The 13928-nt window shown below is 43.9% G+C and overlaps 1 protein-coding gene across 11 annotated transcripts in view; it reads left to right on the top strand.

Annotated features, from left to right (window-relative positions):
* The window catches only part of LOC138765122 (G protein-coupled receptor kinase 5-like), a 203458-nt gene that overhangs the window by 93725 nt on the left and 95805 nt on the right, over positions 1-13928 (top strand). Inside the window, exons 2-3 of one of the 11 annotated variants that reach the window (XM_069941970.1) lie at positions 10108-10150; positions 10282-10389. The exons of 9 other annotated variants lie outside the window; for them this stretch is intronic. The gene's annotated coding sequence lies outside the window, so the exon portion shown is untranslated. The remainder of the gene's footprint in view (positions 1-10107; positions 10151-10281; positions 10390-13928) is intronic. One more of the 11 variants, XM_069941978.1, reaches the window with a different exon arrangement.

The following is a 13928-nucleotide window of genomic DNA, read 5'->3' as shown; positions in this document are numbered from 1 at the left end:
TAAAGTACACTGTTTGACCTGTTGAGTTTCTCCAGCATTGTGTTTTTACTTCAATCATGGCGTCTGCAGACTTTCGTTTTTACTCTAGGCCCATTTCCTTGTGTTTGGCCCGCATTCCTCTGAAACTTTTTTTTATGCCTATCGAAACACATAGTATATGTCTGATACAAAATCAGGAGTGTGATTAAAACTTTGAGGTGGATGCACTTCAAGGAGATGATGAATGGATTGGATCAGTGGCCAATATAATCTTTTTGCTGGGAAATGCGCAGCTTATTTTGTTCAGATGAATAAGATGCAGTATAAATCTGATGGAATAATTAGAGACGTGCAGGAGCAGTGTGATCTGGGGAAATTGTTGCTCAGTTTAATGAAAGTGGCAGAACAGGTGGAGAACAGAGAAAAATCTCCCCGAGCTTTGGGCTTTATAAATGAAGCCATGTCAAACACTGGTTTCGCCACTGGAGACACAAGGCTGCTAGGTCTTAAAGGGTTCGGGCCTGGAACATCGACATTTGTCTGTCTCCCACATAAAGATAATTAAAAGCAACTTTTGTTTAAGTAACCCTTTGTCATGGTGCAGATCTATTGCTGGGTTTTGGGATCCTCTGAACTCTGTAACAATTCCTCCAGCAGATTTGTTTGTGGCTACAGGCTCAGTCACATTTCTTCCAGGCACTACGTTTTAGAAAAGACTTAAATCTTTTCCGTACCATTTAAAAAAAAATCAAAAGTGATTCGTGGGAAATGGGTGGGCTGGAGAGAGTAGTGTTATTCTGTCAGGGAGGAGAGTGTGTGGGTACATGTTCAATCATAGTGTTTGGATAGAGAATGGAAGAGCTGTGAACTTGGGACAAAGCATTAAGCGGGTTGGCAGAAGTGACGCAAAGAATCTTGTTTGAAGCAGTCACCGATTAGGATGTGGAATCCCATAACCAGGGATAATGGTGGAAGCATTGTAACATTCAAAAGGGAGAAGTATCAGCTGGTTGGAGGAAATAGAATTCCAACATCAGAGTGGGAAATGAGGCTGGAAGCATTGCCCTTTGAAAAGCTGTCTGGAATTAACCAGCCGAAGACCCTGCTTCCACCCCAAACGTCCTGTTGTGTTGGAGGGATAGAGGGAATGCTGCTGGTTCAAACTCTCTCTAACCCAGGATCTTTCCATACTTTATTTTGCAATTCTGGATTCTTGTGTTTGAGATGACAACATTCTTCATTAGATTACCACCGAATGACGTGAGCCTCCTTTGCCACATCATCTTAGCCACTTTCGTAAGCGTTAATGTATTGCTGGTTACTGTATTCTCTAAGTGTCGAGATAAGGAGACAACAGTACTCTTGGCATTCTTGTATCTTGGCTATAATAATCTCAGAATGTCTGAAAGTTTCACGAGTAGGAATGTAATTTTGAAGCTGGTTCTATGCTGGACTGGGGAGCCCATGTTACGTAAAATGTTGACAAAGCCACTTTCAAAACAGCACCCATGATAATGGAAAGAAGAGGGATGAAAAGTGGACAAAATTTGCAGAAGGTACAGTATTGGAAAACCGCTTTTTATTCAGGTTAATATATTGAGCAAACCGATGAGTCATCCAGCAGTCAATGTGGGATCTAACAGGGCGGAGTGCAAACCGGAATCTGTGTTTCAAAAAAAATGCTGCCCATGCAAACCACACCATGGTCTCTCCCCCTTCCTCTTGTTTCTCACCTCCACTTCCCCTGGTTTCTCTCTCCCCTTCCCCTTGTTTCTCTCTCCCCTTTCCCCTCGCCTCTCTCCCCTCCCCCTCTCTCCCCTCCCCATCACCTCTCTCCCCCTTCCCCTTGTTTCTCTCTCCCCCTTCCCCTTGTTTCTCTCTCCCCTTCCCCTTGTTTCTATCTCCCCTTCCCCTTATTTCTCTCTCCCCTTTCCCCTCGCCTCTCTCCCCTCCCCTCTCTCCCCTCCCCCTCACCTCTCTTCCCTTTCCCCTCACCTCTCTTCCCCTTCCCCTCGCCTCTCTCCCCTTCCCCTCGCCTCGCGTCCCCCTCTTCCCCATCCTCTCGTGCCCCCTCCTCCCCTCCCACTTGCGCTTCCTTCTTCCTGGTCCACTTCCCCTGGTTTCTCTCTCCCCTTCCCCTTCTTTCTCTCTCCCCTTCCCCTTGTTTCTCTCTCCTTTCCCCTCAGCTCTCTCCCCTTCCCCTCACCCCCTCCCCCTCGCCTCTTTCCCCTCCCCCTCTCCCCTCCCCTCTCTCCCCTCCCAATCGCCTCTCTTCCCCTCCCCCTCGCCTCTCTTCCCTTTCCCCTCGCCTCTCTCCCCTTCCCCTCGCCTTGCGCTCCCCTCTTCCCCACCCTCTCGTGCCCCCTCCTCCCCTCCCACTCGCGCTTCCTTCTTCCTGTGTCCACTTCCCTTGTCTCTCTCCCTCTTTCCCTGGTCTCTCTCTTTCTCTCTGAGCACACCTTCTGTATTGAAGAGTGCCCATTTAAATTCGAGATGCAGAGTAACCTCTTTAGCCAGAAAGTGGCGAACCTCTGGAATTTGCTCCATGGATGGTTGTGTAGAGGCCACTTTTGGATGTATTTAAGGCAGAGATTGAGAGCTCTCTGATTCGTCAGTGTATCAAAGTTTATGGGGAGAAGGCAGGGGAGTGGGACTGACGGGGAGAATGGATCAATCTGCTCAAGGTGGATGGCGGAGTGGACTCTATGGGCCTACCTGCTCTTTTCATCTTATAAATCTGGCACTTCAGACAGTTTGAATCTTTAGATAATACTTTTTAAACCAAACTTGAGTGAGATTATCCATTATTGCAGCTGAGTTCTGCGTACACAGATTACGATGCCAGGTGCTTGTATGTGTGTACAAGGATGAACTCTGCCTGTTCATTAAGGTTGTCAAACAAACTTATTTTTTTAACTGAGTAAGTCATAAAATGTTATGATCTTGATTGAAGAAAAAGAATTGGATTCAATATGTTGTAGACAAGAAAACTGTCTGCTTTGACAGGAGGGTTGGTAGCTGGAGGAGACACATGAAAGAATTCCCTGTTGGCCAAAGGAACAATGAGAATTTTTTTATACACAATGCGATCTGCAGTGCATTTCCTGAAAATGTGATTAAATTGAATCTAATTGTAACTTCAAGAAAATCGATTAATTGATTTTCTTGAGTACCTCAAAGAATGAGAAAAGGAACTTAATTAATGCCCTTATCAAGGAGGCATGATGGACAAATTGGCCTCTAGTGCTGTATCCTACAATAAGAAGCCCTTTAAGAATTTTATAATTTTTGGTAGTCTTCTAAATTAGAAAATTCACTCCCAGTCTCCTCTATCTCTCCTTGAAAATCAACCAATCATCCCTGGATCCTGTCTAGTCAATCTTTTTTTTGTGGTCTATCTGTGGTAAATACATCCCACTTAGATAAGGAGCTCAAAACTGCCTGTAATTCTTTCGATGCAATCGATGCAAAATGCAGTAAGAGTGAAACAAGGTCTGGGGTTGAGTGCTTTGGTTCCTATGGGTGTTGCATAACTTGTTGAGTTCTCTAGCATGTTTGAGTCATGTTTCCGACTTATTCATGTCTATCCAGAAGCTTTTCAAGCTACTTTTGTATCTGCTTTCACCACTACCCCATGGCATCACGTTGATCACTCTGAGTTTATAGACAAATATTTTGCCCGTTACATCCCCTTTAAACCCTCTTTCTTTCTCCTCTCCCTCACCTTGAACTTGTCCTCTAATGTGTGACATTTTGACCCTGGGAACAGAAATTCTGACTCTCTACCCTATCTGTGGTGTTCATAATTTTATAAACCGATCAGGCCAGCCTCTCTTCGACGGCGCTAGTACAGTGCCAGTGACCTGAGTTGAAATCTGCTAGTGTCTATAAGGAGTTTTGTCTGTGTAATTTCGCTTTCAGCCAAAGATAGAGGACTTCTGTTTTTTTTTAAACATCTCAGATTCAACTTGATATCTTGTATGGATTTTTTCTTCCAGATTTTGTCCAAACAGCTTTCTTCTGGACTTTTCTCATGTTTCACAGCTCTGAGTAAATGCAAAAAGAAAGAACCCTTTGCAATGCATGCGTTTGCTTTCATATGTAGCACATCAGTGCCTCAACACAAGAACATTTAGTGCGGCACAATTAACACAGTAGATAGCACGATGCAATTACAGTGGCAGCGACCCAGGTTTGAATCTAGCTCTGTCTGTAAAGAGTTTGTAAGATCGTTCCGTGTCTGTGAGGGTACCATCCGGTTTCATCCCACCCTCCAAAATGTTGGTTAATTTAGGTGTAAATGATTGGCACAAGTTTAAATCGGCTTCTATCGTGCTATAAATAAAATTTAAGTTTAAAATTTTTCCAAAGCCTCCATATCCTTCCTATAATGGTACACAATAGGCCGAGTGAGACCATAAGATGTAGGAATGGAATTAGGCCTTTTGGCCCATTGAATTTGCCTTGCCATTCCATCAAGGTTGATTTACAATCCTTTTCAACCATATTCTACTGCCTTCCCCAGTGTAACCTTTGATTCCCTTCTTGATCTCTCTCTGCCCAAAATATGCCCAATGGCTTGGCCTCCATAGCCATCTGCGACAAAGAGTTCCACAAATTCACCACCCTCTGGGTAAAGAAATTCCTTTTCATCTCTGTTCTAAAGGGATGTTTTTTTGTATTTTGAGTATGTGCTCCCTGGTCCCAGACTCCCCCACCATAAGAAATATTCTCTCCACAGTCACTCTATCCCAGATTTTCAGTATTAAGTACTAGGTTTTGTATAACTGCCACAACGCTTCCTTTTGTACTCAGTGTTACATACCCCTTTACCCTGTTTACTTGCGTGGCCACTTTCAGGGAGCGATGGACTTGTCATCGGAAGAGACGACTTCAAAACTACTGAGTTGTCAGTGAAAGTCTGCAGACACTGTGATTGTAGTGAAAGCACAGAAATGATCTCTTTGAAGCGAAGAAGGATGAGAGGTGGCTTAATAGAGGTCGACAAGAAGGATGAGAGGTGGCTTAATAGAGGTCGACAAGAAGGATGAGAGGTGGCTTAATAGAGGTCGACAAGATTCTGAAAGGCACAGATAAGATTGTCAACCAGTGATTCTTTTCCAGGGCAGGAAAAGAAAACACCAGGAAAGAAAGTTCAGGGGAAACATCAAGGTAAGTTTTTATTTTGCAGAGTTGAGGGTGACTAGATGCCTTACCAGGGATGTTGGTGTTGGCTGAAACAGGGGTGTTTAAGAGACTTAGACAGGCACATGGATGAAAGAAAAACAGAGGGTTACAAGATAGGAAGGGTTTAGTACTTTATTTTGGTAGGAATATATAGGTCAGCACAACATCGAGCACCTGTACTGTGCTGTTATGTTCTATGTCTCACAACATCCGTAGGAGGTAAAGAAACTGTTGTTTGGGGCCTGAGCCCTTCTTCCTACTTTGAAGAAAGGCTCAGGCCTGAAGCATCATTTAATATACCTTTACTTCCTATGGATGCTGCAAGATTTGCTGAGTTCCTCCAGCATTTACTGTGTGAATGAAATGTCCCTTCTGGTTCACTATTTCCTTCAGGGAAGGACATTGATATCCTTTCCTATGTCCCCAGGCCAATAATATTTCATTCTTAAATCTTTGAAATCGCCCAGCAAGTCAACTTTTCAAGGGACAGACTCAATCCTGCCAGAGGTTCATGATCTTGATTACTAATGTCAACGTTCATGTATGTGAAATTTCATCTCTGCAATTCGTCGTGGAATGATAAGGAGTGAGTGAATGTTTTCATGGTTGTTTGAGATTTAGATGTTGCACATTGGTTTTGCATTTGGAATTGAGCTGTCAAATTATCCAAGAGAATTAGAGCTCAGTTATTTGGAATTTGGGCCAATTTTTCCCACTTCAAATTTGTCAAACAGAACAATGAAAACTAGCAACGCCTATAATGTAGGAAAACATCACAAAGGCCTTTGTGGAAGAGCGAACAGAAGTGTTCCAAAGTATCAGGGTGGGGATGTCGCTCTAGGTCAAAGAAGTACATTCTAACCGTGCTTCACAGGAGTGGAGAGGGTCGGAGACTTTTGGGAAGGGATTCCCCAAGTTTGGAGCCAAGCTGGCTAAAGATATGACTGCAACTTTTGGTGAAAGGTGACATGAGTCCCATAAAGCTGAATTTAGCAAAACCGAGAGATTGGGTGATCTATCGATCCCCAGAGAAAGTGGTTTATGAGTTGGGAGTTAATTCAAGAAGGGCAACAAGAAACGTGCATGTGATCGGTGAATTAGGATTCGTTAGGATAAAGGAGAAGCTTTTAGCAGGCACCAATCTCGTGATGTGTCAAGCCCCGATCCATCCAGAGACCAATTAACCATAAGACATGGGCTATTCAGGCAATTTCTGCTCCTATCAAGTCCGCCCCACCTTTTAATCATGAACTGATCCATTTCCCCACTCGGCCCCACTTCTCCCTATAACTTCCTCTCTACCAGTTGAGATGGTTAAGTGTTTTGATTTTTATTCTTGTGTGCATCTACCGAACTGTGTTTCCTTCCATTGGCAATCCTGACGGTAATAGTTTATTCGGCGAATGGCTATGGCAGGACTAGCTGTCAAGTAAGGTTTCCAGAGCTCAAATTTAGTTGCTCTTGTGGTCTTGACTTCATAGATGAAAGTGTTGCAATATCAAAATTTCAGTGACCTACTTTCGGAGTTAAGGAATTTGGCCCAAACCCATTTCAACCTTCCCTATCCATCTACATACCCAAGTGTCTTTTAAACATTGCTTTTGGTCTCGCCTCTGTCACTTCCTCTGGCAACTCCTTCACACACCCACCAGATCCTACTCCGATCCCTTCTCACCTTAAGTCTGTAGTTTTTGACACCCCAACCTAAAGAAAAGAATAGGGCTATTTTCCTTACTTATGCCATTCATTATTAACTCTGAGGTCCTTTCTCAGCCTCCTTTTCTCCAGGGAGGAGACTCCTAGCTCTCCTTGTAATTCAGGCCTGCCAGTCCTGGAAATACTTTTAAAAAAATCTTTTCTGCACTCTTTCCTGCTTAACGACATCTTTTCATAGAACAGTGTATACAGTATAAGCCATGAATGGCTCATAAATTTACTCCACATCAATCTCACCCTTCACTCCCTCTCAGGCCATATCCGACCACTTTGAGTTTAAAAAAAACTTACCTTTGATATCTTCCCTAAACTTTATTCCATCACTTTAAACAGATATCCTCTGGTATTGGCCATTACTCCCCTGAGAAAAAGTGCTGGCTGTCCAACTTATGCATCTCCTAATCTTTTGCACCTCTTTTAAGTTGCCTCTCATTCATTGGCTGTCATTCTAAAATGAAACGTCCTAGCTCACCCAGCCTCCTACGATGTGTTCTCCAATCCAAAGGTAAATCTCCTTTGCACTCTCTCTAAAGCTTTCATATCCTTTCTACATTTCTGGGTGAGCCGAAATCTGCACAATACTCTGGTCTCACCGATATCTTGTACAGTTGTAACATGACATTCCAGTTCCTGTACCTAATGTCTGAAACAATGGAGGCAAGTGTGCCAGACATCACCTTCACACTGATTACCTGCAAGGCTACTTTCAAGGAAATAGGTGCCTGTCACCCTCAGACCATTACTGCGGTATGCTTAGTGTAATGGTCAGCGCAACGCTATTACGGTGCCAGCAACCCAGGTTAGAATCCTGTGCTGTCTGTGAGGAGTTTGTAATTTCTCCCCGTCTGTGTGGATTTCCTCCATGTGCTCTGGTTTCCTCCCATCCTTCAAAAGGTGCTGGGATTGTAGTTCAGTGGTGTAATTGGGTGGCGCAGGCTTGTGGCCCAAAAGGGCCTGTTACCGTGCTGCATGTATAAATTAAATTACAAATACAGAAAATGATACTGTTCTTGATAGTCCATGCAATCCTGCACCCTTCACTGTAATATCTAAATTAGTCACATTTTTCCACTCTTTCCGAATGTTCACATATGAATTTTGCTTCCTGAGGTCTATTTCAAGAGCATTTATCTCACTGTGGATACATTTGGGACTAATGTCAGAGTTTACCATATATTGGTTTGAACCTTTGTCCTCTCCCATAGTTAAAATAAAAAAGTGCATTCATTTTTTGCCTTCCCATAAGCAGTATCCATCCCTGGAATATGGCCAGCCGGATGCTTTCCGGACAGACTATGGCCAGCCGGATGCTTTCCAGGCAGACTATAAAAAGCCACAGCTTCACATCTCAGGTCCTTGAGGCATAGTTTAGTTCAGTCCTTTCTGTCTTCAGCATAAGTGAAATGTTTCCTGGTAAGTGACTGGACAGTCTACAAATTGCGGTTGAGCACCGAGAACAGATGATAAAAGTGAGTGCCGTTTGACCACATTACTTGTACACCACTCCTTTGGCTCTGAGGTCTTGGATCTCCTCCAATCCTGACCTCATGTGCATCCAATCTTCTTTGGTTCGCTGTGCCTTCAGTTCCTCGAACCCTAAGCTATGGAGTTCCTTTCCGGGGTCTCGCAACCTCATTCCTTAATGCCAGATTTTCTTTAACTCCAGTCACTTGCTCCACCGCAAAGTCTCTTCAAGGGACCTTGAAGTTCTCCTCTTTCCTATGGATGCTGTGTGACCTGCTGAGTTTCTCCAGCATATTTGTGCATCCCAGCATCTGCGGATTTTCTTGTTTAACTTCCTTAAAAACATCCTTGTCGATTATTACTGGTCACTTGATATACCTGGAATTCACATTTTAACTTTGATCACAATTTTTTTGAGACTTTGTATGTTCCGTAATGCATAAGGAAGAATAAAAATCTTAGAGACAGTGAAATGTTTCATTGGATTTATACAAAAAAAAGTATGCTGCTCTGTTTTATGATTAGATGTTGGCCACAGTACAGTGGACCAGAGTTGGAAGGCTTGCAGTTTCAAGCTCATACCAGAGACATGAGCACACGCGACAGAGTACAATGCTGAGGGAGTGCCACACTGTTATATGCTGTTTTTTGTGGACTCAAAATTATAATGCCATTGTGGTGGTGGTCAGATCAGTCCATTCCTTGTGCTTATCTGCTCAATTTTCTGCTCTTTCCCCCTTGTATTTAAATTTGATTCCACCATCCATGAAGGCAGTGAATTCCAAATGCAAAAAGGTTATTTGTCAGAATCACTTCACCTTTTGTCCAAATCTGTGTTTCAGGATCTCAAACCACAATTAGAAAGATTTCAGGCAAAATAAAATAAACACTGTGGTACCTCTTTTGGAAAGTGTAACAGTTTGGCTTGACCCAGAATTGGTTGGGTTTTTTTTTGCTTCTAATTAACTTTATTGAGCGTTTGAAGGTTGGTTCAGGAGATGTTCACATGTTTGGTGTTAGTTTGTGGTTTGCATTCTCATCAATAATGTAATTGGTGCATCGATGACAGAGATCTCCCAGCGGCCAACTATTTCAATCATGCACCCCACTCCCGCAAAAGACGTGTCTGTCCATGGCCTCATGGCTAAACTGAAGCCACCTGTAAAATGGAGGAGCAACACCGAATATTCCATCTGGGCTCTCTCCAACCAAGGCATTAACATCGGATTTCTGCTCGCCTACTCTCCATCCTCCCTCTCTTCTCCATCCCTCTGTATCTTTTCCAGCTCTCCACCCCCCCTTCCCTCTCTTTTCACAGAGCTATCCCCATCTCTCCCTGTTTCCTCTTCTGGACTCTCCTCCTTATCCATCTAAGACCTCTTGCTTGGCCCCCAACCATCATTTTATTCAGGTGTTTCTCTCTGCATTTTGCTAACATCTTAAACGAAGGGCTCAGGCCCGAAACGTGGGTTATGTATCTTTTCACAAAGTGCACTGTGTGATCTTCTGAGTTTCTCCAGCATGGTGGTTTGACTTTTCGTGTGATTGGTTCTCCTGACACTGAAAGAATGTGTCCCTTAAATCGGTAGCCTGGATAAAATGGCCTGCTTTAATTTGAGCCATCATTGCCCATTTTTTTTGGAAACAGTAAATAAAGTAAGAATTCTTAAAATGGGATACTGCTGCAAATATCTGAGATTATCTAATTAAGAAGCCATAAACAGGTTCAGACTAACAACTTCTGCTCTTTTCTCTCTGAAGAGAGAAAGACATCAGTGATAGAGTTGAAGATACATTTCCAAAGGTGAGTAGACTCATCTTTGGAATTCTCTACCCACGAGTTGACATTAAATATATTCTTCAGAGGGCTGGAGTAGAAAGATAGACTTGATGCAGATCAGTGATTCTTGACCTTTTTTTTTTCATCCCTCACAGCGGACCACCCATAACAAGCTGACAGAGCAGTCGGGGGTGGGGTGAGCTGGCGAACTCTGTGGAGAACAGACTGAAAAACACCATAGATGAGATAGAATATTGGAGCAGGTTTGAGGAATCATAAAGTAAATTTCCACTTGCTTTTGTCATGTTCTTGTCTGACGATCTGAAGTGGTGTAAAAAGAGATCTGCAAAATGGATCTTCTCCAATTAAAACATGTCGGACAAGAGAAACCAGCAAAGTGTAATCCGGTTGAAGCATTTTGAAGACACTAGAATGAGAGATAGTCTTGCTTAACAGGGTAAATCATGATAACATTAAAATTAGAGCTGGAATATTAGCTTGATGTCAGGAAGCACTTTGTATAGTATGATAATCAAAATCTGAAAGTTTGCCCCAAAAATTGACACTGGTAGCTCGCCTGCCAGGAAATCAAACTGGCTTGGGAAGTCTTGGGCAATGTGATGATGACACCTTTGGCTGTGCATGGTGTGGGGGTGGCTGGGAGCCCGGGGTTTTATAAAGTGCATGGGTTCAACAGTAACCTGTTAGTTCTGTTTGAACTCAACTCGACTATGACTCTTCATTTCACACCGCGATACAGCGACCATGTTGGTGACCCCTAAGGGCCAAAAGGCTTTTGGAACCAAAGTGGACAACTCAACAGTTTCCCTCAAACTTCCTGTATTCTGGACAAGTCAACCAGAAGAGTGGTTTGGACAAGCTGAGGCTCAATTCCACATTCGTCAAATAACGGCAGATGCTACTAAATACTACAATGAGGTAAGCATAGTCGAATTCCTCCGTGATCCACCAGATCATAGCAGGTATCTGGATCTTAAAGACCTATTTTCCTCACATACAGTATCTCCTGACGCAAGCAAGTTGTGCAGCTCCTGCATGTGGACGGCTTGGGTGACCATGCCCTGTTGGAGCTAATGACCGACATGTTGGAGCTGGCAGGCGGTCATAAACCTTGCTGGCTCTTTGAGCAAATATTACAAGAGCAGATGCCAGAGGATATCAGCCTCATGTTGGCCACTGAAGACTTTGCAGACCCCCATGCCCATGCAGATGTTCTATGCTGTGCGGAGAGGCAGGGCAGGTGCCCCACTGAAATTAGTGCCCAAAGGCCACGTGCATCAGCGACGAGGACACAGAAAACCCCAAATAAAGAAGTCACCGAGATGGACTCTTCATGATTTTATCACCGACAGTGGGGTTCTGGAGCACGCCGTTGCCGACCACTGTGTATGTTTCTGGGAAATGCCAGGGCCAGTCATCGCTAATGGCTACGGCGGCTGGCCACCATAGCAGCTTGCTTTTCATATGGGATGAGGTTTCCGGGTGCAAGTTTCTGGTTGATACAGGAACTGAAATTAATGTCCTTCCCCTGACTGGCTATGAAGCCCATACCAGGAGTGTAGTCCCAGTTCTCACGGCAGCTAATAAAAGTACAATCCGCATGTACAGTACGCAAACCATACCATTGCGAGTCGACGGCAACAAATTCTCCTGGATGTTCACACTGGCTCTCAGCTGTTGCTTGGAACAGACTTTCTCAGAACTCACTCACTGCTGGTAGATTTAAAGGGATACGCAAACCTTCAAATCTTTCCATCTAGGAGAAGCCAAACTACCTGCCCCACATTTGGACTTATTGGTGTACTCCACTAATGAATTTGCCAAGGTTCCTGTGGAGTTTCCACACAGTTGCACCACAGTTCTCCACGGCTGCACCCAAACATGGCGTTGTACATCGTATTCTGACAAATGGACCTCCACTTCACTCCCAAGCCCACTGACTACCACCCGACAAGCTGCGCCTGGGCAAACAAGAATTCCTCAAGATAGAGGGAATGGGGATTATGCACAAGTCTGACAGCCCATGGCCGCATCACATGGTGCCCTAGGCTACAGGAGACTTTGTGAGGATTACAGGCAGATCAATGTCGCCACCATTGCAGACCGCTACCCTGTGCCTCATATACAGAACTTTACCGCAAATTAAAGTGCATACATGACATCACATACAACCCTGAAATTCTTTTTCCACAGGGGAGGAGGCAGAATTACCACTAATTGGTAGTACAAAAAACAACTGTACACAGCGTAAAACATGTGAACAAATAAAGAACTGTAAACTGATAATGAATGTAAACAACTGTGCAATACAGAGAAAACTTTAAAAAAATCAATAAAGTGCACAAGAGTCCTTAAATGAATCCCTGTTTGCGTTTGTTGTTGAGAAGTCTGATAGTGGAGAGGTAGCAGCTGTTCCTGAACCTGGTGGTGTGAGTCTTATGACATCTATGCCTCTTTCCTGATGGCAGCAGCGAGAACAGAGCGTGGGTGGGTGGTGTGGATCCTGGATGATTGCTGCTGCTCTCACATGGCAGCGTTCCCTGGAGATGTTCTTGAAAGTGGGGAGGGTTTTGCCTGTGACGTCCTGGGCAGTGTCCACTACCTTTTGCAGGGCTTTGCGCTCGCGGGTATTAGTGTCCTCATACCAAACCGTGATACAGCCAGCCAGCACACTTTCTATCACACCTCTGTAGAAATTTTCCAGGGTTTCCGATGTCATACCAAACCTCTGCAAAATCCTGAGTAAGTTGAGGCACAGATGTGCTTTCTTCACGATGCCATTAGTGTGTTGAGTCCAGGAAAGATTGTCCGAGATAGTGACTCCCAAGAACTTAAATGTGCTCACCCTCTCCACCTCTGATTTCCCCCCCAATAATCACTGGATTGTAAACCTCTGGCTTTCCTTTCCTGAAGGCAACAATCAGCTCCATGGTTTTGGTGACATTAAGTGCAAGGTTGTTGTTGGTGCACCATTCAGCCAAGTTTTCAATCTCCCTCCTGTATGCCGACTCATCGCCTTCCTTTATACAACCCACTACCGTGGTATCGTTGCCAAACTTGTAGAAGCTGTTATTGTCATACTGAGTCACACAGTTGTGTAAGTGAGTAGAACAAGGGACTAAGAACGCAGCCCTGTGGTGGCCTGGTACTGATGGAAATTGTGGAGGAGACATTCTAACCAATCCTCACTGATTGTGGTCTGGAGGTGAGGAAATCCATGATCTATTTACACAGTGGGGTGTTGAGTCCCAGGTCTTGGAATTTTCTGATCAAATTTGAGGGGACGATGGTGTTAAATGCTGAACTGTAGTCGATTAAGAGCATCCTGATGAATGCATCTCTACTGTCCAGGGCTTTGTATAGAGCCAGTGAGATGGCATCCACCGTAGACATGTTGCTACAATAAGTGAACTGGAACATATCCATGTCACTGCTCAGACATTTCAAAACACTTCATCACTGTTGATGTAAATGCTACTGGTCGATGGGCATTAAAGCAGGTTACTGCCCTCTTCTTGTATGATTGATGTCTGGATTCCACACCCTGCTGGAGTGAGATATTTAAGGCTGTGACTGGGGTTGTGAGTTGGCTACATCAGGCAGGAATGGAAGGTTTCCTTTCTGATCGAGTTTGTGGCAATTGTGTTTAAATCTTTGACTGGTATTAGCCAAGAAGGTGCAAATATTGAATTGAGTTTTGTTCCAGAAACTTGATAGCAGTACAACAATTTCCACTGAAACAAAACAATACTGCATATCTGTTAACAAAATATGATACTGG

This window comes from Narcine bancroftii, chromosome 1, assembly GCF_036971445.1.
Source record: "Narcine bancroftii isolate sNarBan1 chromosome 1, sNarBan1.hap1, whole genome shotgun sequence".
Classification (NCBI taxonomy): domain Eukaryota; kingdom Metazoa; phylum Chordata; class Chondrichthyes; order Torpediniformes; family Narcinidae; genus Narcine; species Narcine bancroftii.
The sequence above is the reverse complement of the archived record's forward strand: the minus strand, read 5'-3'. Positions and strand labels throughout refer to the sequence as shown.